We start from the raw sequence: 26,502 nt of genomic DNA on the forward strand, positions 1-26,502 counted from the left end.
TCACTGACAAAGTGGGACGGGCAGATCGCCTTGACTTGACACGGATGCTTACGACAGACCAGGGCGGGTAAATCAATAAACCGATGATAAAAGAGATGTTAATAAACAGCGGAGCTAGTAAAACACTTCATCACTTTGATTTTACACGGACGATTCAAGCACCTGTTCGTAAATGCGAGCCAGTACCTCTCTTCCATCGATCTCATTGTAAAAAGCCATTGTCTCCGAGTCGGCACTGACGATAGCGTGTGTTAGCGAAGGTGAGTGCAAATAGACTTTTATGTTGAATGTTAGTTCATAGTTCATTTCATTTTCGTTTCGTATAGTTTCGTACTTGTATTCAACCAGGCTCATTTCAGGGGTTGGGGTGTTGAAAACACAAATACAGGAATTTTAGCAGAGGGGGTGGGGGGTGAGGGGTGGGGTGGGGGGTCTAAACTGGCGAGCGAAGTTCATAGGAAAAAAAAGTAAATATAATTTGCCAGAGCACGGGGTTGGGGGTACTCTGCACATGCGCCTGGGTGTAAAGAGTTATTTGGGATGGCGTCTGACTCGAGATGAATCTATATATTGTTTTTTACTTTACTATTTATCTCATTTTATGTAATATTTTATTGGTCCTTTTTATTTATGTATTTAAATAAAATTGTTTTAGTGATAAAAAAAAAATCATAAAATACTTCAGCAAGCACAAAAAATAGAATTTACCCAGATGTTCCTGATATTTACAATAAATTAATGTATTGTGCTAGAATTTGATATAGGTTGTTGAATACATTGTCGACAAATAGTCAGTACACGTTTAGCACGTGTAGCTCGCTTGAATGTCAGCCACCCATTGTTAATTGTTAACTGAATCGTTCAGGGAAGGACTGGATTTTATATTCTTTACAATTACGGTTCAGTTCTTGATGAACCATATCCCATAATTCTATTCTATTAAGTACACGTAAATACCTTTAAACAATTAATTACCAGGTTTATGGTGAGAGAGAGAGAGAGAGAGAGAGAGAGAGAGAGAGAGAGAGAGAGAGAGAGAGAGAGAGAGAGAGAGAGAGAGAGAGAGAGAGAGAGAGAGAGACGACACACACACACACACACACACAGAAACACCAGACCAAAAAATCAAATTAGCAGCTCAAACTAGATTTTGCTTTCGTACATGTAGAAAAAAAAATCCTGTTTAAGCTACTATAAATATTAGGAATACCGGAAACACGTGGTGTACAAACATTACTATTCTACCGAAAAAAAAACGTAATTAATATCCAGTTTTATTAATTAAAAGCCTTGTTAGCCTTGTTAGCCTGGGGCATGTTTAAATTAATGGCATTTTATTTAATTTTAATTAAGTTATTTTCATTTCTTTTGAAAACGCAGATACATCGTATTACTGTATTGGAAACAGAGGCGGATCCAGGGGAGGGGATGACCAGGGCACCCGCCCCCCCCCCCCCCAAATATATTCAAGTGCCTCTATTTTTTGTCTATTTAAAATAATAATAGTAATTGCGTTGCCCCTTTCCACTTAGCTCTCCCCCCACCCCGAAACAAATAAATACATAAAATAAAAAAATAAAATAAAATAAAGTAAAATAAACAAATAAATAAATAAATAAACAAACAAAAATCTCAACAAGATATTTCCTGGATCCGCCCTGAAACATCCTTCTGTTTATATAAGTTAATCCAACTTCTAAAAGAGATTTGAAACCTTGAAAAATTATTTTTCAGTGCCAGTGAAATTAGAAGCTCTAGTGTTCAATAATATTAGCAATAATATTCTATATAAATAGTAAATAGTAATCAGTCCGTCCAGTTTTGGTCGTACCATTGCTCTGTCCAATATATCCTTTGTCACAGCTGCGCTTGTTATAACCGGTGCGAAAACTAGCCCGATGGTCAGGCTCTCACCTGATGCGCGCTCGGAGGCGAGACGTAGCCCAGTGGTAAAGCGCTCGCTTGATGCGCGGTCGGTTTGGGATCGATCCCCGTAAGTGGGCCCATTGGGCTATTTCTTGCTCCAGTCAGTACACCACGATTGGTACATCAAACGCCGTGGTATATGCTATCCTGTCTGTGGGATCCCTTGCTGCTAATCGAAGAGAATAGCCCATGACGTGGCGACAGCGGATTTCCTTCGTCAATATCTGTGTGGTCCTTAACCTGCTACACTTTTTCATTAGTAGCCAAAGCTCTTTTACATGCACTTTCCCACATACAGGACAGTACATATCAGGTCGTGGTATATTGGTTTGGGCGGGGAAAAACCAAGTCAGAGAATGGGTCAACTGTAATGATTCGATCCTACGACGCAAGCACTTCAGGCGAGCATATCGGTTATGACGCTCATCCATTTGTTTTTATAAGTGAAAAATCTAAAGAAAAGCTATATTATTTTTATTGTCGCCTTAACAAGATAGACCCGACGGATTCCGTTAGATACCTTTTCATCGCTAGTGTTCTTTACCTTTACCTAAAAACAACTCAAACTCCAGAAGATTTTAAATGATATACTTCATTATCTAAAAGGTCACAAGTAGAGTTGGGAATCAAAATAATTTTGCAATTGATCATCAGTTTGCCCCTTGCGACCAGTGATCGATTATTAATCGATTAAATGGACATTGTGCTTTGAAGAGTTATCACCTCTTTCGGGCGCATGAGCAGGAACGTGTGCAATGGGGATCTGAAATGTGGCGAGCGAAGTTTCTAGGGGAGGGGGCGGGGGAGTTCGGTTATGTTCCCCCGGAAAATACTTGAAAAAAAAAGGGAACAGAAAGAAAGAAAATTCGATTTACCGGGGAGGGGCTGTTTCAATCCCCGACCCCCTACCCCCGCCCGAACACGCGCCTGTACTTGCTACATTAGGGGCGGTAAAGCGCTCACTTGACGCGCGGTCGGTTTGGAATCGATCCCCGTCGGTGGGCCTGTTAGACTATTTCTCATTCCAGCCAGTGCAACACGATTGGTATATGAAAGGCCGTGATATGTGCTATTCTGTATGTGGGATGATGCATATAAAATATCACTTGCTACTAATGGAAACATGTAGCGGGTTTCCTCTCTAAGACTATATATCAAGATTACCACATGTTTGACATCCAATAGCCGATGATTAATAAATCAATGTTCTCTAGTGGTGTCGTTAAAAAAAAAAACCAAACTTTAAAAACAAACTTTGCTACATTACATCAAATATTTTTGAGGTGTTTTAATTTCTGTATTAAAACTATATTAAAACTGTTAAGTAATAAATAAATAAAGATCTGAAATGAAAATAGTAATTCACATTTGTTTTCGGACAAACTATTTTAAATGTCTTTCTACTTGTACGTGTTGCACAATAATTTCTTCATGTGAATAATTAAATTGCGTATGCCAAAGGACTCGCTTGTTTATTAAGTAATAACTCTAAATTTATTCATTACTGCATCAGGAAATACTTGTATTTTATAACCCTCCTGCTGGTAAACATCCAGGTGTGTCGTAACAAGCCTAAGGTGCGTACAGAAGCTGTATATTTTTAACATTCCAGACAAACTGGCTATGACTTTGTAAGTTCCGCTTTCTTAGCAGGTTTTGATGCAACCATTATTAATATGTAATGAACACACCTACGCACGCACACACACGTACACACACAGTCTCGCCTGTTCCAAAGCGGCGGAAAGTTCACTAAGTAGGCCGAGATATTTAGACGTATATGATTTATTATATGAATATGTGGAATGTATACATTTTACTCGGCTGTTCCAAAGCTGCGGAAAGTTCACTAAGTATGTATTTAGATATGATATATTTATTATTATAATATGTGAAGTGTACCTGATGCGCGGTCGGTTTAGGATCGACATCCGTCAGAGGCCCATTGGGCTATTTCTCGTTCCAGCCAGTTCACCACGACTAGTATATCAAAGGCCGTGGTATGTGCTATCATGTCTTGTGTGATAGGGCATATAAAATATCCCTTGCTACTAATGGAAAAATGTAACGGGTTTCCTCCCTACAATTACCAAATGTTTGACATCCATGACCAAAAGCCGATGATTAATAAACCAATGTGCTCTAGTAGTGTCGTTAAACAAAACAAACAAACTTTTCATACTGGCCTGTCTCAAAGCGTCGGAAAGTTCAAGTATGTATTTTGACCTATATTATTTGAATATTTGAAGCGTATACATACAGTCTCGCGGCGGAAAGTTCACTAATATAAGTATGTATTTAGACGTATATTATTATTATTTCCCAAAGGAGGAAACCCGCCGACTATATTGGTATTTACACATTTATTATTCTACTTGGATTGTAGGTTGACACATTAAATGTAATTACATGTACGCCTATTAGTTAGTCATTGCATTGCCACTTTTACATTAAGACATTAACAAACTATTTTACAAAGCGGCGACAGTGGGTTAAACTATTCTGAATGTTATATACACAAAATGCTGAATTTTACGGATTTTCGGACAGATACACTCTTTGAACGTGAGTAATGAAAATATGACTCTTTTTTTTCTTTTACAGAATTCGCAAATTATACTTAGGACTTGTAGTTTATGTTATATATCGATTGGAGTTTGGGTTTATTTTCATGAATGCTTACAGGAGTGCAGAAAGTACTCGCCCGCTCGCCAAATGAGAGTAGAAATTCTGACGGACAAGTTAAGAAAAACCCAACTACCGACGAGCGCTCTGGGTTTTTTTTCTGACCGACTGTAATTTTATTCATTTATTTCATTATTTTACTTGTTTTGCATTGAATCCACGAGTCCGCGTCAGCCATGCCAGAATTCCAAACCATTCAAATAAACGGTTCGTAATCAGGTCAGGTCATAGGGCTTTACGTGCACATTCAGAACAAGCTGTTAAAGCGCACGCGATTCGTAATGATGACAAACTACACAAGTACCGTATTGTTATTAGACTACCTCTGAGTTCCGAACTGCGCAAGCGCGACATGCCGAAAACGGAACCGTGCCAAAACGGAACTAAACGAAAACGGAACCAAACTGGACAAAACGGAACCTAGCTTTGGCTCAAATGACACTACAATCTATGGCTATATGGCTTAAATGGAAGCAAAAATTAAATGTATGGCTAAAACAGCATTACAAACATGCGTTGTTTACATGATTCAACATTTAATAATGGATGTTCAGACCAAACATTTTCAGGTTTTAACCCCCAACGTTGAAATGCCGTTATAGTTATAAAAAAAAAACCGTACCCAAGACCCCCCCCCCCCCCCCCCACACACACACCCAAAAACAAACAACAACCAACAACAACGAATATGGTTCGTATTGATAGTGGTTCCGATTCAGACTCATTCCCCGAAAACGGAGCCGGTCAATGGTCAATATTTCCTTAAAATTATTTGTTTACGTTGAACATATGTTGCCGGTATGTTTTGAATAGATTCTTCTGTTAAATACTTGCTACAAGGTTATATCTGCAATTTTTCCCAAAATGAGTTATCCATCTTATCTGATAGATGTTTTTTTTATCTAGGCCCTACATAGTAAACAGTCCTAGAATATGGTATTTTAAGACACATTTGTTATATTAAAACTATTGTAAATACCTCTATATGACTCAGATATGGCAGCTCTAACCTTCAAGTGGCGTATTTTCAAAATGAGGTTTTGTGAACATAAAACCTTGTAATTCTCCACCCACGATTTTGTAAATCTATATGAAAGAAATGCGAAGAACCTTGATCAGAATATTTTAAAACATTGGGGTTTGATTTCGTTCGTTTTTCACGTGATGTTGATCACTTATCAAGTGTCCTTAATTTGTTGTTATTAATTATAATGTGTGTGTGTGTGTGTGTGTGTGTATGTGTATGTGTATGTGTATGTGTATGTGTATGTGTATGTGTATGTGTATGTGTATGTGTATGTGTATGCGTATGCGTATGCGTATGCGTATATATAAACTGAATCCCGTAGGCTCGAAAGCCGTTCATGCTCGAGAGGTTGTTTGACCCATCGGGTAGTTCGACCTAACCATTCGATCAACGTCGCGTAAGTGTACTCTGGACTTCGTTTTTGGTTCGAGCGGTGTGTTTGACGCTTCCGAGTTCGATCCAACGAGATTCTACTGTATAGATAAACAATATTTACCGTAATTTCACGCGTATAGCCCACTGCACCGGATAAGCCGCATTGGATAATAAATGGTTATTGAGTAAAAAAGATGATCAGATAGCCCGCTCCGACACAGAGCCCGCATTAGCTTGATCGGTTAACGCCTGATGATGAAAACACCAGCCATTATCAGCTAATGATCTTAATTACCGATATGCGAGTGTAGCTTGCATTATCAGCCAATGATCTTAATTACCGATATGCGAATTTACGTGTTCGTCAATATAAACAGTTCAATTAACTGACATAACATGCTTCTTTTTTTATTATTTTTTATTTTGTCTCAACATCGGATAAGCCGCTTTTGATAATAAATGGTTATTGAGTTATAAAAAAGAGATCGTATAACCCGCAGCAGCAAATAAGCCACAGGGAGGCAATTTTCAATGTTTTAAAACGTATAGCCCGCGGGCAATACACGTGAAATTACGGTAATATGTCGTTCTATAGGCTGGCGGACTAGTAGAAATTCTGGCGGGCTAGTAAATTTTAGTTGGTACTGATCCGATGGGCTAGTGAAATAGTTTCCATTTTTTCACCCCTAGCTTATGGACCCCCCCCCCCCCCAAACAAAACAACAAACAACAACGAAACAACCAACAAAACAAACAAACAACTACTACTTCTACAGCTACATCAAAACAAAACAACAACTACAGCTACAACAAAACAACAGCAACAGCTACAGCTACAACAAAAACAACAACAACAACTACTACATTTACAACAACTACAGCTACAACAAAACAACAGCTACAACAAAACAAAACAACAACAGCTACAGCAACTATGGTTACAACAAAACCAAACCACCACGACAACAACATAACAGATACGGAATATGTATTACAGATAAAAATTGTATTTATAAATGAACATAGCAATAGTTTTAAAGACGTAAATGCTGTATTAAATTAACGTCAGGTTAGGGTTCTTCACTCGCGTGCAGCGTATAATGAATGTCGATACAAAGACATCTTCCGTCTGGCCGTCTGACCGCCATCAATATTCGGTTAAAATCAGGTTAAACTTTGATCAGGTTTCCACTTGGTTGATTTCTTTTCTTATTCTTTCTTTCTTTCTTTTTTTTTTTTTTTTTTTTTTTTTTTTTTTTTTGACCGGCCTCGGTGGCGCCGTGGTTAGGCCATCGGCCTACAGGCTGGTAGGTACTGGGTTCGGATCCCAGTCAAGGCATGAGATTTTTAATCCAGATACCGACTCCAAACCCTGAGTGAGTGCTCCGCAAGGCTCAATGGGTAGGTGTAAACCACTTGCACCGACCAGTGATCCATAACTGGTTCAACAAAGGCCATGGTTTGTGCTATCCTGCCTATGGGAAGTGCAACTAAAAGATCCCTTGCTGCCTGTCGTAAAAGAGTAGCCTATGTGGCGACAGCGGGTTTCCTTTAAAAAACAGTGTCAGAATGACCATTTGTTTGACGTCCAATAGCCGATTATAAAATTAAAAAATCAATGTGCTCTAGTGGCGTCGTTAAATAAAACAAACTTTACTTTTTCTTCTTGGGAGTGGGATGGGTATGTTTTTTCTATCCCCATGATTAAGGACATCATAGTGGTGAATATTTGTGAAGAACGTATACGTTTTATTCAGTTGTTTGTTTAAGGGACGGAATTTAGCTCAGTCGGTTGAGTGCTCGCTTGAGGTGCTTGCGTCGCAGGATCGAACCACTTCGGTGGACCCATGCAACTGATTGGTTTTGTTTTTGCTCGTTCCAACCCGTGCACCACAACTGGACAAAGATCGTGGTATGTGCTTTCCTGTCTGTGGGAAAGTGCATATAAAAGATCCCTTGCTGCATTAGGGAAAACGTAGCGGGTTTCCTTTGATGACTACGAATCAGATTTACCAAATGTTCGACATCCAATAAGCCGATGATTAATTAATCAATGTGTTCCAGTGGTGTCGTTAACAAAAACAACTCCCACAAAAAGGAAAACCCCCGTTTATTAAACATATAGTTATAAAGGGAGCCATTGATCACGTATGTATGATGCTCAAGCGGAAACAAACCCGTAGGAACAATATGTGAGGGCAAGGAAGGAAAGGTTTTATTTAACGACGCACTCAACACATTTTATTTACGGTTATATGGCGTCGGACATATGGTTAAGGACCACGCATACACTGAGAGAGGAAACCCGCTGTCGCCACTTCATGGGCTACTCTTCGATTAGCAGCAAGGGATCTTTTATATGCACTATCCCACAGATAGGACAGTACATACCACGGCCTTTGTTACACCAATTGTGGATCCTAGACCGACCGCGCATCAAGCGAACGCTTTGCCACTGGGTTACTTCCCGCCCACAATATGTGAGAGGATGGATGGCACAAGCACATTTTGTGGGCTTTATATACGAAGGGTCCATGGGAATAACCGATGTTGTTCAAAGAGATAGTCAGTATCTCTATTAAGACAAAAACAGTAAACATGTTGGGCCTCAAGTATGCGTGTGTGTGTGGGGGGGGGGGGGGCGTAGTCAGGATTTTATATTGGCGGGGGGGGGGGGGGCAACCCACTATTGGAGGAGGCAACTCACTATGTATGTATGATTTTATAAAATTTAATACAGTACAAACCCAGAAAAAGGTCTGATCGGTGAGTGGGCGGTATTGTCTCTGTGCCGCCTCCCCCCTCGCTACGCCACTTGTGTGTGTTGGGGGGTGTACAGGGAACCCACTCCCCGGGCCCCGGTTCCTACGGCCCTGCATATAATGGAGAGAAAGTGTGATGTCAGTTAGGACTTAAGTATTGAACTAAATGACCCTTTCTTCGTTATATTGATTCACGACCCGGTCAGTGCCTGGCCAGCACGCGAGCCGCCAAGGCTTTGCCAAGTCTAGTTAGTTTACACTGTCATCATTAAAATTAATCAGGTGGCATCAGATTTCCTAGTCCATCAAGAAAGCAAACAGAAACTGCGCTTCGTACATCTGATCGTATTGTTTCGTACATGGCCATAATTCGTGAGATGTGGGGTGGAATGAGAACAATCGCCCCTCCCTATTCCCGGTAAAAAAATATGTAAAAATGTGTTTTGTAATTTTTAAATGTCGTTTTATTAAATTGTCGTATATGTTATGGCGTTGACCGTCTGTCTGTCTGTTAACGTTTCTTGTCCGGACCATACCTTGAATGCCGATCCATGCGGAACCATTAAAAAAGGAGATTTTTGTTTTGTTTTGTTTAACGACACCACTAGAGCACATTGGTTTAGTAATCATCGGCTATCGGCAGTAGCAAGGGATCAGAGCTATTGGATGTCAAACATTTGTTATAAGTTACAGGTACAACTTGGAATGGCGGTGTGTCGTATACCATTACTATGTCACCGTGACCTATTTTTTTCAGGTTTTACTACTGCACATTAAAGGTGATTATTGTCCGGAGCATATCTTATTATTGTGTACAGGAACATGAAAGCTTGCATGCAAGTACCATTACCGTGGCCTACTTTCCATGATTCTAGATAACAGACCTGTTATTAGTAGGTCATGGTGACCTACGTTTCATTGTTCTAGATAATCGACCTTCTGTCGTAGAAAAATAAAATATTTGTTCTATATTCTGAACATCATAGGCAAGTCGTGTTCAGCATTTGAAGTTTTAAGACGGGGCGGGGTGTAGTCCAATGGCAAAGCGCTCGCCTGATGCGCGGTCGGCGTAGGTTCGATCCTCGTTGGTGGGCCCATTGGGCTATTTCTGGTTCCAACCAGTGTACTACGACTGGTATATCAAAGGCCGTGGTATGTGATATCCTGTCTATGGGATGGTGGATTTAAAAGATCTCTTGCTACTAATGGATTTTTTTTTAGCGGGTATCCTCTCTAAGACTATATGTGAAAATTACCAAATGTTTGACATCCAATAGCTGATAATTAATTAATCAATGTGCTTAAGTTTAAAGAAGCCAAGACGCTTTACTTTCACAAAAGGTAACATTACCCACATAAACTGTTTCTCTGCCGATATAAACGTGTCACCATGAATGATACTCGTGCAAAAATAATAATTAAAAAAACCCGGTTCCCCTTCTGATAAAGAAGTATTAATTACTTCATTAATCAGACAGAACCTTCTCCAATGAGTGCAGTTTTCAGTAGTTGTTCAAAAACAAACTGTTAACCCATGCCATTGCATCTTGAATCATGCCGAGACGGTACGTAGCCCAGTGGTAAAACGTTCGCTTGATGCGCAGTCGGTCTAGGATTGATCCCCGTCGGTGGACCCATTTGGACTATTTCTCGTTCCAGCCAGTGCTTCACAACTGGTGTATCAAAGGCCGTGGTATGTACTATTCTGTCTGTGGGATGGTGCATATAAAAGATCCGTTGCTGCTAATAGAAAAAGAGTAGCCCATGAAGTGGCGACAGCGGGTTTCCTCTCAATATAACCGTAAATAAAATGTGTTGAGAGTGTCGTAAAATAAAAAACCCATTTCCTTTCTTCCTTCTTCTCCTCTCCCCGAGGGGGTTGCAAAATATATATCCTGATAAGGGGGCCCCGCTGTTTTTTGTGCTACAGGCTCCGCGGATACTTAAACCGGCTCCGATTAATCCGTGTGCTCTTTTAAATTTTGACTGGCGTATTACATACCTCACGGGGGCCGAGTTCAGTCAGACTGAGTAGAAAAACGTTCGCTACATAGAGAATAATACATGAGTGGCCGTTAGATACCATTTATCTTACAATGGGCTATTTTAAAATGTATCTAACGAGCGAATGCGAGTTTGATACGTTTTTAAGCAACGAGTTGTAAGGTAAATGGCATCTAATGGACACGAATGTATTATTCTATTTCTTACATATCCTCCAAAACAAGGTTTAAAGCACATTTTAACATCTTTTTCGACTAAAAGTTATTTACAGCCTTTGTACTTGTAATTTACGCGTCACAGACAAATGATTGTCGGGTTAACTATACGTCACAGTTTATACGATTTCGATCGTGCTGGGTTTTGTTTTCATTGGATGTATGGCATTTGTGACCTGGTCATCACCTAGGAGCAGCCAGTCGTATGTCTTGAAATTGTTAACACACGTACATGTGTAAACAAGTATGTGTTATCAAAAATAACGAATGATGTTCTCACCAACGGGTGTGTAAGAACATGGTTTATACGCTTCATGTTAAACCAGATGACCACATTGTGGACTAGTCAAACAGTTCGCGAACGTCAGCGTCGCTTGCTGTCGTTGAACAAAGGACGGGCGTCTTGCTGTCTAGCTGGAAAAGACTTGCTTATTACTGTGCCCTAACCTTTTAAACATCACTGATCCTTTAGTTATAACAGCTTTAAGATTTCAAGCTTTATGGTAGGCTACATAGAAAACTATGTACGAAATAGTTTATACACGATTCTCGTTTCGATTAAACGCATTGTGCACTTGGTTTGACAAATGCTATTACAGAACGGTCAGACGATCGGTCAGTTTGGACGCATATTGGTCATTGATAGAATTCGGTCTATTGTAGTTATTCGTGTCACGGGGAACAGCTACAGTGTTGCTCAGAGATATTCTCAATACCGAAATAAACGCAAACCAGAATTCTGATTAGTTTGCAGGATTTAGCTTGGTAGGTAGAATACGCGCCTGAGGTGATAGGGTCGTTTGGTGGCATAGGCGTACGGGCTCCATTTTTTTGTAAAAGTGGGGCGGGGGGACTGCTTTTGCCCGAATTTTCATAACAACATTTATTCATATAAGCATTACTACCAAACATTCTGTCCCGGGTCAGATTACTGGCTATCCAGAGACCGGACCCCGGATGGACATGTCTGAAACCTTAGTGGTACAGGGGCATGTAAAACTACTCTTAAGTTCTAAGTTATTACCAAACAGCTAATATACAAACAAATCACTACGCATTTTAACATTGGTTACAACTAATTTTGAGGGTAGAATGATGAAAATGCATAGTAAAAAGGTATCAGGGGCCTAATTCACTAAACTCTCGCAACTTTGCGATCTCGCAGTGCAGTGCTAAAAGACTGGTAAAGAGGATGCTTTGTTGTCTAGCAGAGCCTAAGAGAGCTTTGTGAATTAGGCCCCTGGGGCCTATACTGGATTTTGTCTTCAAATAATTTCGTACGTACAAAAAAAAAACAATATTTTAGGAAATAAGATGAAATTTAACCTAATACAAATATTAGAACGATCAGAAACACGTTTAATATACAGCCACTAATATTTTATGCAAAAAAATATATTTAATATGTAATTAGTCGTCAAAAAGTCTCTGTTAGTCGATAACATCTTAAAAAGTGCAGCAAACTCAGGAATGTCCCTTTAAAGCTGTCCATGTAAAATATAAGCACATGTATAGTTTTAATAAACGTGTGTGTTATTTCTATTGGAAGCGATGGTATCTTGTAATGAAGTTCCCTCTGTATGAAGACCTTCGTAACCGCTGGTTTTAGGAGCTAGTTTTTAAAAGTTTGTTTTGTTTTGGGGGTTTTAACTGTCTAAAGAAGACACATTTTACGTGCTCCTTAGCGATTCTCGCTTGTCTGTTTTATGCGCCAAAACCTGTTACTGTGTTTTAAAAAGACGTAAACGGTTTTTATATGATTAGTATATCTTATAAAAAAAAAAATATTTTAAATGTCGATACTTTAATTTTTTTTATTACATATGTATGTCTGTATGTTTTACTATTGAAATGTATTTTTTAATCTTACAACTCTATAAGAAGTAGACTTTATATTGTTTGTTAAGAATGTTTCTCGTGTATTTTACTGTGTGATAAGGATACAAACTATATCAAGCAGTAACAGTATCTTTAAATAGAAGTGATAAAATGTTGCATACTTAGAAGCAATTTCTATTGGAGGGCATCAGAACAGCCACCTATTAGTCAGAATTGTGCTTCGTGAGAATCAAGCCTGTACCTCCCACCAAACAATGTCAAACAGTCCTCACTATTGGGCGATACTTTAATAAAACATCTGTCTGTGTGTAAGAGGAGAACAAAGATTGACTCAGCGAAGTCTGATTCCTGATTACCCCTCCCCCACACACTTAAAACCCCCCACACAAAATGAACTCTTGCAAAAAACAGTATCCTCCTCCGGCTTACTTCCGGGACTGACGTTCTTTTCCTGGGGGTTTTAAAATTGTAGCACCATTAGAAGCTTAACTGACTTCGTGCGCTGCCATATGCTGCATGTGGAATGCACACTTTCAAACGTCGACCACGCACAGCAAATGTCGTTCTGATAAATCTAGTGATAACTGAAAGCAGTTGTCGTTAATACCCACATACTTGAGAGGTTGTTTTCGAATGAAATACCTGTTTCCGGTTCACGGTAGCATCGTTACTTGACGCCTGTCAAGGGGTCCAATCTAAACCGCCTGTGTATTATCGATACAAACACGTCAAACAACTATTTCAGTTACTTTTAAAATTCTTTCGTGTTTATGTCCAATCAAGGTTTGAGCACGCACTTTTGGGGGGAAACCCCCCCCCCCCCCCACACACACCTCTATTCTTTAGGTCATCCATTCAGAAAGTTGAATAATGTCTGTTTATTTTTCTGTCTCACGCCGCTCCTCTCTTCCTCCATATTTCTCTCTCTCTCCCATATCTCTATGTCTCTGTATTTTTCTCTGTCTTTGTATGTCTCTCTGTCTCTCTCTGTGTCTCTCTCTCAATCTCTCTCTCTCTCTCTCTCTCTCTCTCTCTCTCTCTCTCTCTCTCTCTCTCTCTCTCTCTCTCTCTCTCTCTCTCTCTCGTGTGAGATGGGAGAAATGTTGGTGAGGTGGTCTTGCACACGTTTACTGAGTTGGTCACTCGCTCTGGATGGGATCTGATACCTATATAAACATTAAAGTCAATGGCTTAACATTGTACTTTTAATGTTGGTGACTGTTACCAGTTCTGTTTCGGAAACAAAAGAGACAATTTTTTTGTGCGTGCTTTAAGTATCCTGTTATTACGTTGTACATTTTTTGGGGGCGGAACGCAGCCCAGTGGTAAAGCGCTCGCTTGATGCGCGGTCGGTCTGGGATCGATCCCCGTCAGTGGGCCCATTGGGCTGTTTCTCGTTCTAGCCAGTTCACCACGACTGGTATATCAAAGTCCGCGGTATGTGCTATCCTGTCTGTGGGATGGTGCATATAAAAGACTCCTTGCTAGTCAGAGGCGGATCTAGGGGGGTAGGGGCCCGCATCACCCCTAAATTTTGCGATAGTTATAATTTTATCATATATTCATTTTCATTTTTTTTACGATCCCCCTTGCAAACCTCCCCCAAAGTTCCCTTGGCATTCCATCTCATGTCACTGGGGTCACCCCTAAATGGATTTTCTGGATCCGCCACTGCTAGTAATGGGAAAATGTAGCGGGTTTCCTCTCTAAGATTATATGTCAAAATTACCAAATGTTTGACATCCAATGTGCTCTAGTGGTGTCGTTAAAAAAATTGGTACATTTTCTTAACCGGCATACCGTGACGCTGATCAAAATATACTGCTACATTTCTTAATGGATATCTCCACTTTTTACAAACGCACTGTAATGAATAACTACTTAATATATGTTAGAAGTGTCTTGAAATTGTTAACTTTGGTTTAGTGCGCCATCAGGCAGAACAGATTGAAAGAAACAGTCGATTCTTGTTGATTAAATGCCTTTCGTCTCTTTCTTCCGGTGCAGACTTCACTACTAAGTGTATAAAGGTTACGTTACATTACGTTATTATTCGCCGGACGTAGCCCAGTGGTAAAGCGCTAGCTTGATATGCGGTCAGTCTAGGATCGATCCCTGTTGGTGGGCCAATAGGGCTATTTCTCGTTCCAGACAATGCACCACGACTGGTATATTAAAGGCTGTGGTATGTGTTGTCTTGTCTATGGGAAAGTGCATATAAAAGATCCCTTGCTGCAAATAGAAAAATGGAGCGGCTTTCCTCTGAAGACTACGAGTCAAAAATATAATATATTTGACATCCAATAGCAGATGATTAATAAATCGATGTGCTCTAGTGGTGTCGTTAAACAAAACAAACGTTAACTTTATATTATATACTGAACTCCATTGGAAACGCATACTCCATTTTCAGTTGTTATTGCAATCGCAGTTGTGAGGTAGTTATAAAACACACAACAACCCCTAAGACTTGTATACAATTTTGGGCTTATTTATTACCAATCAGAATGCATCCAGTGTTATAAAACCAGTTAAGTGTATTATTTTGTCTGCTCGTATCCTTTTTCACAACTACAAATCTGATTAGTTTTCAACTGAGTTGAATATATACTAGTATACATTTTAAAATTCTTAATTTCGCAAGTTCTCCAACTGTCGATGTTCAAAGGTGGCTTACAAACGAACAGCACTCGTCGCCTCAGCATCAGGTGCACTGCTAATTGTAAATGTTTGGGACAGGTCTGAAATTTAATTAGCTTTGTAAACTGATCTTCTTCAGGTATAGCGGCGGGACGTAGCCCAGAGGTAAAACGTTCGCTTGCTTGATGCGCGGTCGGTCTAGGATCGATCTTCGTCGGTGGGCCCATCGGGATATTTCTCGTTCCAGCCAGTGCACCATGACTTGTATATCAAAGGCCGTAGTATGTGCTATCCTGTCTGTGGGATGGTGCATATAAACGATCCCTTGCTGCTAATCGAAAAAGAGTAGCACACGAAGTGGCGACAGCGGGTTTCCTTGCTCAACATCTGTGTGGTCCGTAACCACATGTCTGACGCCAATATAACCGTAAATAAAATGTGTGGAGTGTGTCATTAAATAAAACATTTCCTTCCTTCCTGCCTTCAGGTATGTAAGGCCGCGATGCCGCAGTGCAAACACAAATTATATTATATTAATCATTTATATAGGTTAGGAATGTTAATATTTTTCTTTAAGGGCACAGCCAAAACTTACTGACCCCAATTTTCTCCTTTTTTTATACTTTTGGCGTTAATATTCAAAATTTCAAAATTGACCCTATTTGTTAGGTTATAGTTATTAAGTTACTAAGCTAAGTGGCGGGAATATTAAATTTAACATAACTTTTCTGTGGGCTGGGCCTACCACCCTACCCTTCTTCTTTACCTTTGGGGACTAAATAATTTTATTAGATAGGTAAATTATATATTTTTAGACCTCCCCTTCTAAAATTGCGTCAAATTAAATTTTTATTATTAATATAGAATAGGGTTACATATGTATTAAGGACGCAGTCAAAAATTATTAATGGTGGCGTAGTGTTATTTAATATTTTGGCCTTAAATTACAATTTTTTTAATTTTTTTTTATAGTAGTTAGGTTTATCCTGCCCCGAGTCAGACCACCGATCATATCGGAGGCCGGACTCTGGGTAGGCGTGTTCGAAACCATAAAGGTATATGAGCACGTTAAAAACATATCTAAGTTCTAAGCAAACACAAAGACACGCATGTTTTACGGAAATAGGCTACAATAGATCAATGTATTTTAATATGTATCTTTTTTCACCGAACAAGCACATCATGGTCCACAGGGGTGGAGTTCGATCAGTCGGTAGAACTCTTGCCCGACATGCTTGGGAAGTAGGATCAAATGTTGTCTGCAGACCGATTTTTGTTATTTAATTGGGGGGGGGGGGGGGGGGGGGGGGTGCCGGCCTATCCAATGCCCCACGACTGATATACCAAAGGCTGTAGTGTGTGCTACCATATCTTTGGGAAGGAAAGAAATGTTTTATTTAACGACGCACTCAACACATTTTATTTACGGTTATATGGCGTCGGAATCTATGGGAAGTGCATATAAAAGATCTTTTGCTGCTAATGGACAAAATGTAGCAGGTTTCTTTTGAACAGATACGTAGATTCTTCTACGTGCAGAGATACGGCCTTAAAGGTAGACTAAACTCCAGCAAGAGCCTTATGTGTTGGAAAGATGCATACACGGACCACCAACACATACTGACACTTTAACAAATGAAAAACGCGTAATTTTAGAATTAATAAAAAACCGTGATTATTCCTGCTAACTGGGGGCAGCCATTTTGTTTCGTTTTTGTGACGTCCGGTGGTATAGCTTGGGGCGAAGTGACGTCAGCTCAGGTCCAACTTTTCTATTATGCACAGTGTAAACAAATGCTCCAATTTACGACAAGGCGCTTCGCTTTCATCAACCTGACTTTTAAAACAACATAAATGACTTGATAGTATAATAAACTATTTAACTAAATATATTTCAATTTGCATCAATATAACGAAATGGAGTTATAGTATTTTTTTCTTTTAAAAAATCCAAAGACAAAATGCATATTTATTAGGCCTATTGGTAGGATACGTTCAAGCAAAAACGACCACTCACGATACCCAAGTGATAATTTTGTTTTCTCTGGGACTACGTAATTGGTCAGTTTTGTGATTTTAGATGGGAAAGTTTACTTAATCAAGGGTTTTACAGAATTACTTACAGTAATAAAGCTGGTAAAGTCCATTACGATTTGAGGTTATCACACAATACCCTGTGATCTTAATAAAAGAGGCACGTCTTTTTAGTGTGTCTAGACACAGTGTCTGGGGACCGTCTAAATATACACCTGCCAATCAAGAGCCACAGGTACAGGCCACGAAAAGAAAAGACCAATTAAGCAAGAAAACACTCCGACTATTATTTCAGTACGTGGGTTAATTTATATACAAAATATAATAGTTATTTCAACACTTTGACAATGGTGGTTTATTTTTCAATACAAAATAAACCACATATACACGTTGCTGTGTTACTGGGATAGATATTATTAAAGAACATTGCGATGCATCCGCAAAAATCAGGTATGTTTTGTTTCTTCACTTCGAAGACTAATTCATGACGTGACACGTTAGGTATTACGTAACCACCAGCTCGCCAGAGGGCGTATTCACTGGGATGGTACAAAATGGCTGCGCCCGTTATATATAATAGCCGTCACATTTAACCGTTTTATTAATTAACTATACGATTATACTTGTTGATATTAAGCAATAATGTGCATTATGTATCGTTGAATATGCACACCAGTCCAAAAGCCTTGCTTTAGCATTCCTTTAATGACGTATTACGGTTTTGTCTTTCAGATTTGATATTTTTTAAAACGATATTTATTGACGTTTGTATTAACGTTGGGGATTGGCCAACAGGCGATGCCTATATTAAGGTCTCTCCCTACATTTGACAATTACAAATTTGATATTACCAAATGTTTGACATCCAATAGCCGATGATTAATTAAACAATGTGCTCTAGTGATGTCGTAACACAAAACAAACTGTAATTTAACTTCATCTATTCATGTATTCATTTGATAGTCTGAGATTTTGAAATGTACACTCTTCTGTAGAAGACCACGGTGACATTAAAAGCGTGCTTTTAAAAATTAGCATAAAGGTCTCAAGGTCAGAGGTCGAGCATATGCCATATAAATTCAAAATATTGCCCGATGACCTTGAGAAACCATATATCGCTGTTGTTTTGCACCAATATTCATGTCCGATTGTTAGATCAATTTAATGTTAATACTTGAGTCGAATAGGAAGCAAATGTCGTCTGCAAGACAGTTATCTCGACGTTCGGAACACCGAAGTCCTTGATTATATCAAGGACCGTGCTTGAAACCTTGCCGGAAGTTGAGCAGTGTAATTACGGTACATGAAGTTGAACTCATCATGGTCGACTACACCTGGAGCAAACAGTCCTAGAAACGCATTATGGCCTTTTCACAGCATTTAGTGTTAATGAACGAATTCATGAAATGCATTTTAATATCCGATAGCCTTCATATAAGCTGTATATCTAGCAGAAGATGCCTTGAAAACATCTTGCATTTCAGTTCATGGCGAACGTAGATTTACCACGGTAATTAAAAATACAAAATATAGATGCACGTTTTTATCAGTTAGGGATTGATGACATGCAAATAAAAGCCGATGTCAAGATATTTCCCTGCATTTTACAATTGAGAGAGAGAGAGAGAGAGAGAGAGAGAGAGAGAGAGAGAGAGAGAGAGAGAGAGAGAGAGAGAGAGAGAGAGAGAGAGAGAGAGAGACAGAGCGAGAGAAAGAGAGACAGAGCGAGAGAGAGAGAGAGAAGAGCGAGAGAGAGAGACAGAGAGAGAGAGACATACAGAGCGAGAGAGACATACAGAGCGAGAGAGAGACAGACAGACAGACATACAGAGCGAGAGAGAGAGAGAGAGAGAAAGACAGACATACAGAGCGAGAGAGAGAGACAGACAGACATACAGAGCGAGAGAGAGAGACAGACAGACATACAGAGCGAGAGAGAGAGACAGATAGAGACAGAGGTCGACACAGACAGAGAGAGAGAGACAAATCGACACAGACAGAGAGAGAGACAGAGATCGACACAGACAGAGAGAGAGAGAGAGACAGAGATCGACACAGACAGAGAGAGACACAGAGATAAAGGAGATACAGACACACACACAGACAGACAGACAGACAGAGAGGCCCAGTCAAATTGATTATGTTCTTTCAGTGTTAAAAAATTCTACTGTTTGATATATAATACACGTATATCGATATTTTCGTAAATATTGATATTACGGTTTTCAAGTAAAAACATTTTGTAAATGTAGCAGCTAAAAACTTGTTAAGTTGGGTATTTTACACTGGTCACTGGAGTGAAAAGAGTTAAAATGTTTCAGTAGGATGACCGCAGAAACAATTTTGATTATTTGAGATATATATTGTATTTTATGCTCAATGAGGTCGCTGATATTTATGCTGTACACCCAGAATTTTCGGCTGCCAATAAAAACATAAAACGTACCCAAATAACCATGTATTTCATTTCATTTCAACTTATTTTCGTGCTTATATCCAATTAAGGTTCAAGCACGTTGTCCTGGGCACACACCTCAGCTATCTGGGCTGTATGTCCAGGACAGTGAGTTAGTTGTTAGTGGTTAGTGAGAGAGAAGAGGGTGTGGTGGCCTTACATCTACCCATTGCGTCGTTAAAACTCGCCCTGGGTGGGAGCCAGTACCGGGCTACGAACCCTGTACCTACCAGCCTTATGTCCGATGGATTAATTTTGACATCACCGAGGCCGGTAATAACCATGCACACCACTAGTAAGTTTATGCGGTAAACTGACCTAACTTTGTTGCTATTGTAACATGTTATCGACTAGAGTTTTGTTTTAACGACTACTATTACACATGCAATCTATTTTCTAGTTTAGACTATCAGTGTCTGTATACTCAATACGTGTCTGATCATTCTGTTTGTAGCTCCCAATAATTTAAACAGTTAAAGTTTGTTTTTGTTTAACGACACAACTAGAACACATTGATTTATTAATCATCGCCTATTGGATGTCAAACATTTGATAATTTTTACATATAGTTTTAGGGTGGAAGTCTGCTACATTTTTTCATTAGTAGCAAGGGATCTTTTATATGCACCATCCCACAGACATGATAGTACATACCACGGCGTTTGATATACCCAAATAATTTAGTACGTTTCAAAACATAGATAGTTTGGAAATAAAAATAAGATTATTATTTCTAACTTCAACAAAGAGAAATGATTAAAAGTGTAAATTAGTCAAAAACATTTTAATAATATTAATGGCAGAAAAATTCAGCATAGTCCCTTTAAGAATACCACTGGACCTAAGACAGAGCCTTGGGGCATACCAGCAGGTTTAGTCCTATTAAAAGCCATTATACTGGCAAAGCATTTCCGTATCGAGTCACACCTGCAGCGTTAGGGTTAGGGCGTATATTTGGTTTAATGATGCCACGTTGTTCTTGTCGTCTCTTAAGCAAAACATAACATAATCAGTGATGTATTAAAACAGACAAAAACGTCCCCTCGGGGGATCCATGTTTTAATCCTCAAAACCAGTATTATTAAAAACCATTATACTGGCGTGGCATTTCCGTATTGGTGTGAGCAAGTGCTGATCGCTTGCGCTTCAGCAAAATTGTAATTATCGAAAATGTTTGAATAGAAGATATATTTAGTTTTTTCATGATGCTCGGAGACCCAGCCTTCTATTATTTAAACATACTGATATTTAAACCCCCCCCCCCCCCCCCCACCTAAACAGTCTATTGTTTAAAGATTGAGTAGTACTGAAGAATAAAAAATCTTATTATATGAACAAACTTTTATTTAAAAAATTAGAAAACATGCATGCAATAAACGCCAGATGTAATTAAATAATAATAATAATAAAATTTCCACAACAGTCGATGCTGAAATTATTTTTCATAGAGCTCTGCTGATCTTGTATATATCTGATATAAATGATAGTGAAAATAAAATAAAAATAAATAAATAAATAAATAAAAATAAAATAAGTTAAATAAATAAATAAATAAATAATTTGTGGATAGACATGTAACACTGATTAGTAGTTGTACGACTGTCTGGGTTTTTTTTTAATGAAACGGTAAGGGGAAATGTGAGTTAGGGGTTTTGTTGTTTTTTAAGGGGGAAGGGGAGGCATATTTTATTAAATTTTAAATACTGATATATGCGAAGAATTAAACATCACTGGAAATCCGCGTTAATATCTAATTGTTAAAAGTAGCAAACATATTCCACTAAAGTTAATTTTATTGTATGAATCTTTTAATTTTGCGTTGTTAAAAAAAACCCTTGACAGGCGGCTCAAAAGACTTCGTCTAAGTTAATGTTTCACTGCTTTTGGTCTTAAACTATTCCGATGTAAACTTTAGTAGACCGTTTTTCGCAGCCATTTTACCATCTTATACGAAATATGTACGTTAGTGATTATGATTCACTTGGAGGAGACAATTATTTTAACTACTTTTAATGCTAACTATACAAAAACGTTACACATCGAAAAAATTATGTTGTCTAACCTAATGGCGTCCAAGCAAAGTTGGGCCCGTGGTCTTTGAACGGCAAAATATGATTGGTCCAGTTCGGTTGTCAATCACGCTGTACGGAGGGGTCAATTAATTGTTAAAGTAACATTTCCACAGCTGCCGACGTAATGCAACGAAACTGATGAGTATAACGTGGTCTTGTTACCTGATAAAGTTTAGAATAGTAATCTTTGTAATCTTTAACTTATTTCCGTGCTTATATCAAATTAAGGTTCAAACACGCTGTTCTGGGCACACACCTCAGCTGTTTGGGCTGTCTGTCCAGGACAGTGGGTTAGTTATTAGTTGTTAGTCGTTAGTGAGAGAGAAGAGGGCGTAGTGGTCTTACACCTACCCATTGAGCCGCTAAAACTCACTATGGGTGGGAGCCGGTACTGGGCTGCGAACCCTGTACCTACCAGCCTTATGTCCGAATAACACAAATAGGCCTTTATGTAAGGCAGCCTCATATGCTTCTGCAATCACTCGTTCCTGACGTGACACGTTTTTCACCACTTGACTACATGCTCACTAGGGGGCGTATTTGCAGCATGGAAGAAAAATGCCTGCGCCCATTATATACAATAGCCGACACATTGTTTTTTCGTTGTATTAATTAAATATACCAATGTACTTGTTGATATTAAGCAATAATGTAAATTAAATATCGTTGAATGTGTCTACCAGGCCAAATGTCCTGCTTAACCTTTCCTTTAACTGATTTGCGGTATTTAAAGCTGCCGTCTCGATTATAGTTTTATAATTTAAAAAATTTAGAGATACATCAAGTTTTGGAGTTTTGTTAACTTCATGACTCGACTAACCATTCTTCAATTTCCATTAGATCGTAATTACAATCTCTGTTGCTTTCAAATGCGGTTTTAATGAAATTGACATCCCGTAGCTGGCCGCGAGAATTCCCACATACGAAATTACGTCTACAGAGGATAGAAACTAATGCAATGTTCTGCTGTTTAGTGTTCCAAATGGTGACGAGACTTGTGAGTAGCATGCAGGGAGCTGACGATATCCGTCGGTAACGAAAACACGATTTTATTACAAGTGTAGTTTTGTTTCCGTTAAACATTATGAAACAATATTACAGTATGGGGAGATGAGATTGAAGCTTTAATGAAATTACGATCTTTACGTTTCCTAATTGTGTCAAAAAGTATTTTGCAAAATTAGTTCCTATGTTGTTTAATGTATGTGTGGATGAGGATTCAGTTTAATTGGATACGCTTTCATATGAGAAAAATCATTGTCTAACTACACGAAACGACAACACATTACATACACGCGGGAGTACGACTGGGGCCTTTGGGTTGGGAGTTCCCCTCCCAAGTTTTATGAAATTAGTAAATTTAATTTTCTTTTCGGGTAACGAAATGAAAATGCTACTTAATGTCTGAAAACAAAAGAGAGTAATATTAACAAAGGTGCCGCTACTGCCACCCCCAGAAGAAATAAGCTCCGTACGCCTGTGCACGAATGTCGGCCTATATTGTACTGCATGTGGGGTGTGGGTAATTTTTGACATGCTTCCATCAGGGAACTGTTCAAGCTCGCCTATCGTAGGCACAACCTCTGACTTCGCCAGAGAGTTATGTCCATGACAGGGAATTGTACTGCTTAATGAATTAAAAAAAAAAAAAATCATTGTAATACCTAATAACCGCATTTCTGCCTTCTCTAATCCCCTGATTCCTCAGATTTCAGTACGCGCGATCTTATCATGTGTCTTCATTAATAAAGACTCTATTTGGCTGTTAGCTGTGGGAGACAGGTTGCATAGCTTAAACAGATTTCTGGAGATAAGATGTTAATTCCGTTAAGATTAGTCAAAAGTTTGAAGACGCCCGTGGTCATTAATTTGAACCTTGATAAAGCTATTTCGGAATTAAGAAAGTTTAACATTCTCACATTCAGTATCCGTTCAAACATGCTTGTCGTGGTATCAATGGTAACGCTGAATGACCTATCAAAATCAGTGGGAGGGTAGATATGTTGGATCAGAACAGGGGCGTAGCGTGGTCTCAACCTTGAAGTGGGGGAGTGTTCGAATATGAGCCTAGCGTGCCCTTTTGTCTATATGAAATGGGACAAATAATATTGTATTATTAATTGGTATGAATAAAATAAATAAAATTGAAACTTGACTTTAAGAGTGATCCCGTGCCATTTCCCCGACTTTAGAGGGCGGGACGTAGCCCAGTGGTAAAGCATTCGCTTGATGCGCGATCGGTCTAGGATCGATCCCCATCAGTGGACCCATTGGGCTATTTCTCGTTCCAGTTAGTGCTCCAAAACTGGTGTAACAAATGCCGTGATATGTACTATCTTGTCCTTGGGATGGTGCATGTAAAAGAGCGAGAGAGAGACAGACAGACAGACAGAGAGAGAGACAGAGACAGAGACAGAGACAGAGAGAGAGAGACAGACAGACAGACAGACAGACAGACAGAGAGAGAGAGAGAGAGAGACAGAGACAGAGACAGAGACAGACAGACAGACAGACAGACAGACAGACAGAGAGAGAGAGAGAGAGAGAGAGAGAGAGAGAGAGAGAGAGAGAGAGAGAGAGAGAGAGAGAGAGACAGAGAGACAGACAGACAGACAGACAGACAGACAGACAGACAGACAGACAGAGAGAGAGAGAGAGAGAGAGAGAGCAAGCCTTTTTAACATGCCCCTATACCACTAAGGTTTCGGGCATTGTGGGATTGAATGTCAGTACTGTGGAATTGACTTCCAGTAACACAGTTAAAGAAAGAAATGTTTTATTTAACGACGCACTCAACACATTTTATTTACGGCTATATGGCGTCAGACATATGGTTAAGGACCACACATATATTGAGAGAGGAAACCCGTGGTAATTCTCGTTCTAACCAGTGCACCACGACTAGTATATCAAAGGCCCCGTGGTATGTTATATCCTGTCTGTGGGATGGTGCATATAAAATAACCCATGCTATTAAAGTTTTTGTTTAACGACACCATTAGAGCACGACCGGCCTCGGTGGCGTCGTGGCAGGCCATCGGTCTACAGGCTGGTAGGTACTGGGTTCGGATCCCAGTCGAGGCATGGGATTTTTAATCCAGATACCGACTCCAAACCCTGAGTGAGTGCTCCGCAAGGCTCAATGGGTAGGTGTAAACCACTTGCACCGACCAGTGATCTATAACTGGTTCAACAAAGGCCATGGTTTGTGCTATCCTGCCTGTGGGAAGCGCAAATAAAAGATCCCTTGTTGCCTGTCGTAAATAAGAGTAGCCTATGTGGCGACAGCGGGTTTCCTCTAAAAACAGTGTCAGAATGACCATATGTTTGACGTCCAATAGCCGATAAGATTAAAAATCAATGTGCTCTAGTGGCGTCGTTAAATAAAACAAACTTTTTTCTTTTTTTCCCATTAGAGCACATATTAATCCCCGGCTATTGGATGTCAACCCATGCTACTAAAAACATTTAGAGGGTTTCCTCTCTAAAGATTATATATATATACGTCAACATCACCAAATGTTTAACATCCAGTAACCAATGATTAATAAATCAAAAACAATGTGCTCTAAAAGTGTCGTTACGCAAAACCAACTTTAACGTTAATGTACAACCTCCAGCCAGCGCACCACGACTGGTACATCATAGGCCGTGGTATGTGCTATTCCTGTCTATGGGGTAGTGCATATAAAAGATCCCTTGCTGCCAATCGAAAAGAGTAGCCCATGAAGTGGCGACAGCGGGTTTCCTCCATGAATATCTGTGTGGTCGTTAACCATATGTCCGACGCCATATAACCGTAAATAAAACGTGTTGAGTGCGTCGTTAAATAAACCATTTCATTAATGTACAACCTTTTTTCTTTTTCTCTGTTTTCAGATGTCGTTATGGTACATGGTTGGATCGTTAACTGTGTTGTGTGTGATATCTGCTGAACTGCTGGAAAAGGAACCGACCGAGTGTTCTTATGACCACCATTTGTCAAAGGTGTGCTACTTTTGTGCTGACCTTCACTCGGAATTTCGGATATATGCTGCGTGTTGTCAGTTTCTAGGGCTCATGTCTGAAAAAGACAAACAACTGCGAGAATACTGTTTCGGAATGTACGTGCAACCCGTGGGATAAACTAACTGGAAGAGCGTGTAGGATGCAGATGTTGAGTGACTGAAAACAAAACAAAGAGGAAAGAGAGAGAGTTAATACACCAATTGACTTCAGAATAAAGAACGAGTGTCCTACATAATGAACATGCTGTTGTTTGTTTTCTGTGTACAATGGCTTGCACATTAGTATAGATCGAATTGTATTGTTATGTATACATAGATCGAATTTTAATCTTATGTATCGGTTGCCTCCCCCCCCCCACCCCCAATAATTGAAAATAAATCAGATGGCTAGAACGAGAAATTCAAAAGCTAAGTGACATACCCAAAAAACCTCCCCCCCCAAAAAAAATAAAAAAAATAAA

General features: G+C 39.4%; 1 long non-coding RNA gene across 1 annotated transcript; it reads left to right on the forward strand.

The window, feature by feature from the left end:
* On the forward strand, positions 1–26,281 carry LOC121372053. The gene is made up of 2 exons (XR_005957882.1): positions 1–260; positions 25,914–26,281. It is a non-coding gene; the product is annotated as an uncharacterized LOC121372053 (long non-coding RNA).
* The last annotated feature ends 221 nt before the right edge of the window (positions 26,282–26,502 follow it).

Source organism: Gigantopelta aegis, chromosome 4 (assembly GCF_016097555.1).
Source record: "Gigantopelta aegis isolate Gae_Host chromosome 4, Gae_host_genome, whole genome shotgun sequence".
In the NCBI taxonomy this organism is placed as follows: domain Eukaryota; kingdom Metazoa; phylum Mollusca; class Gastropoda; order Neomphalida; family Peltospiridae; genus Gigantopelta; species Gigantopelta aegis.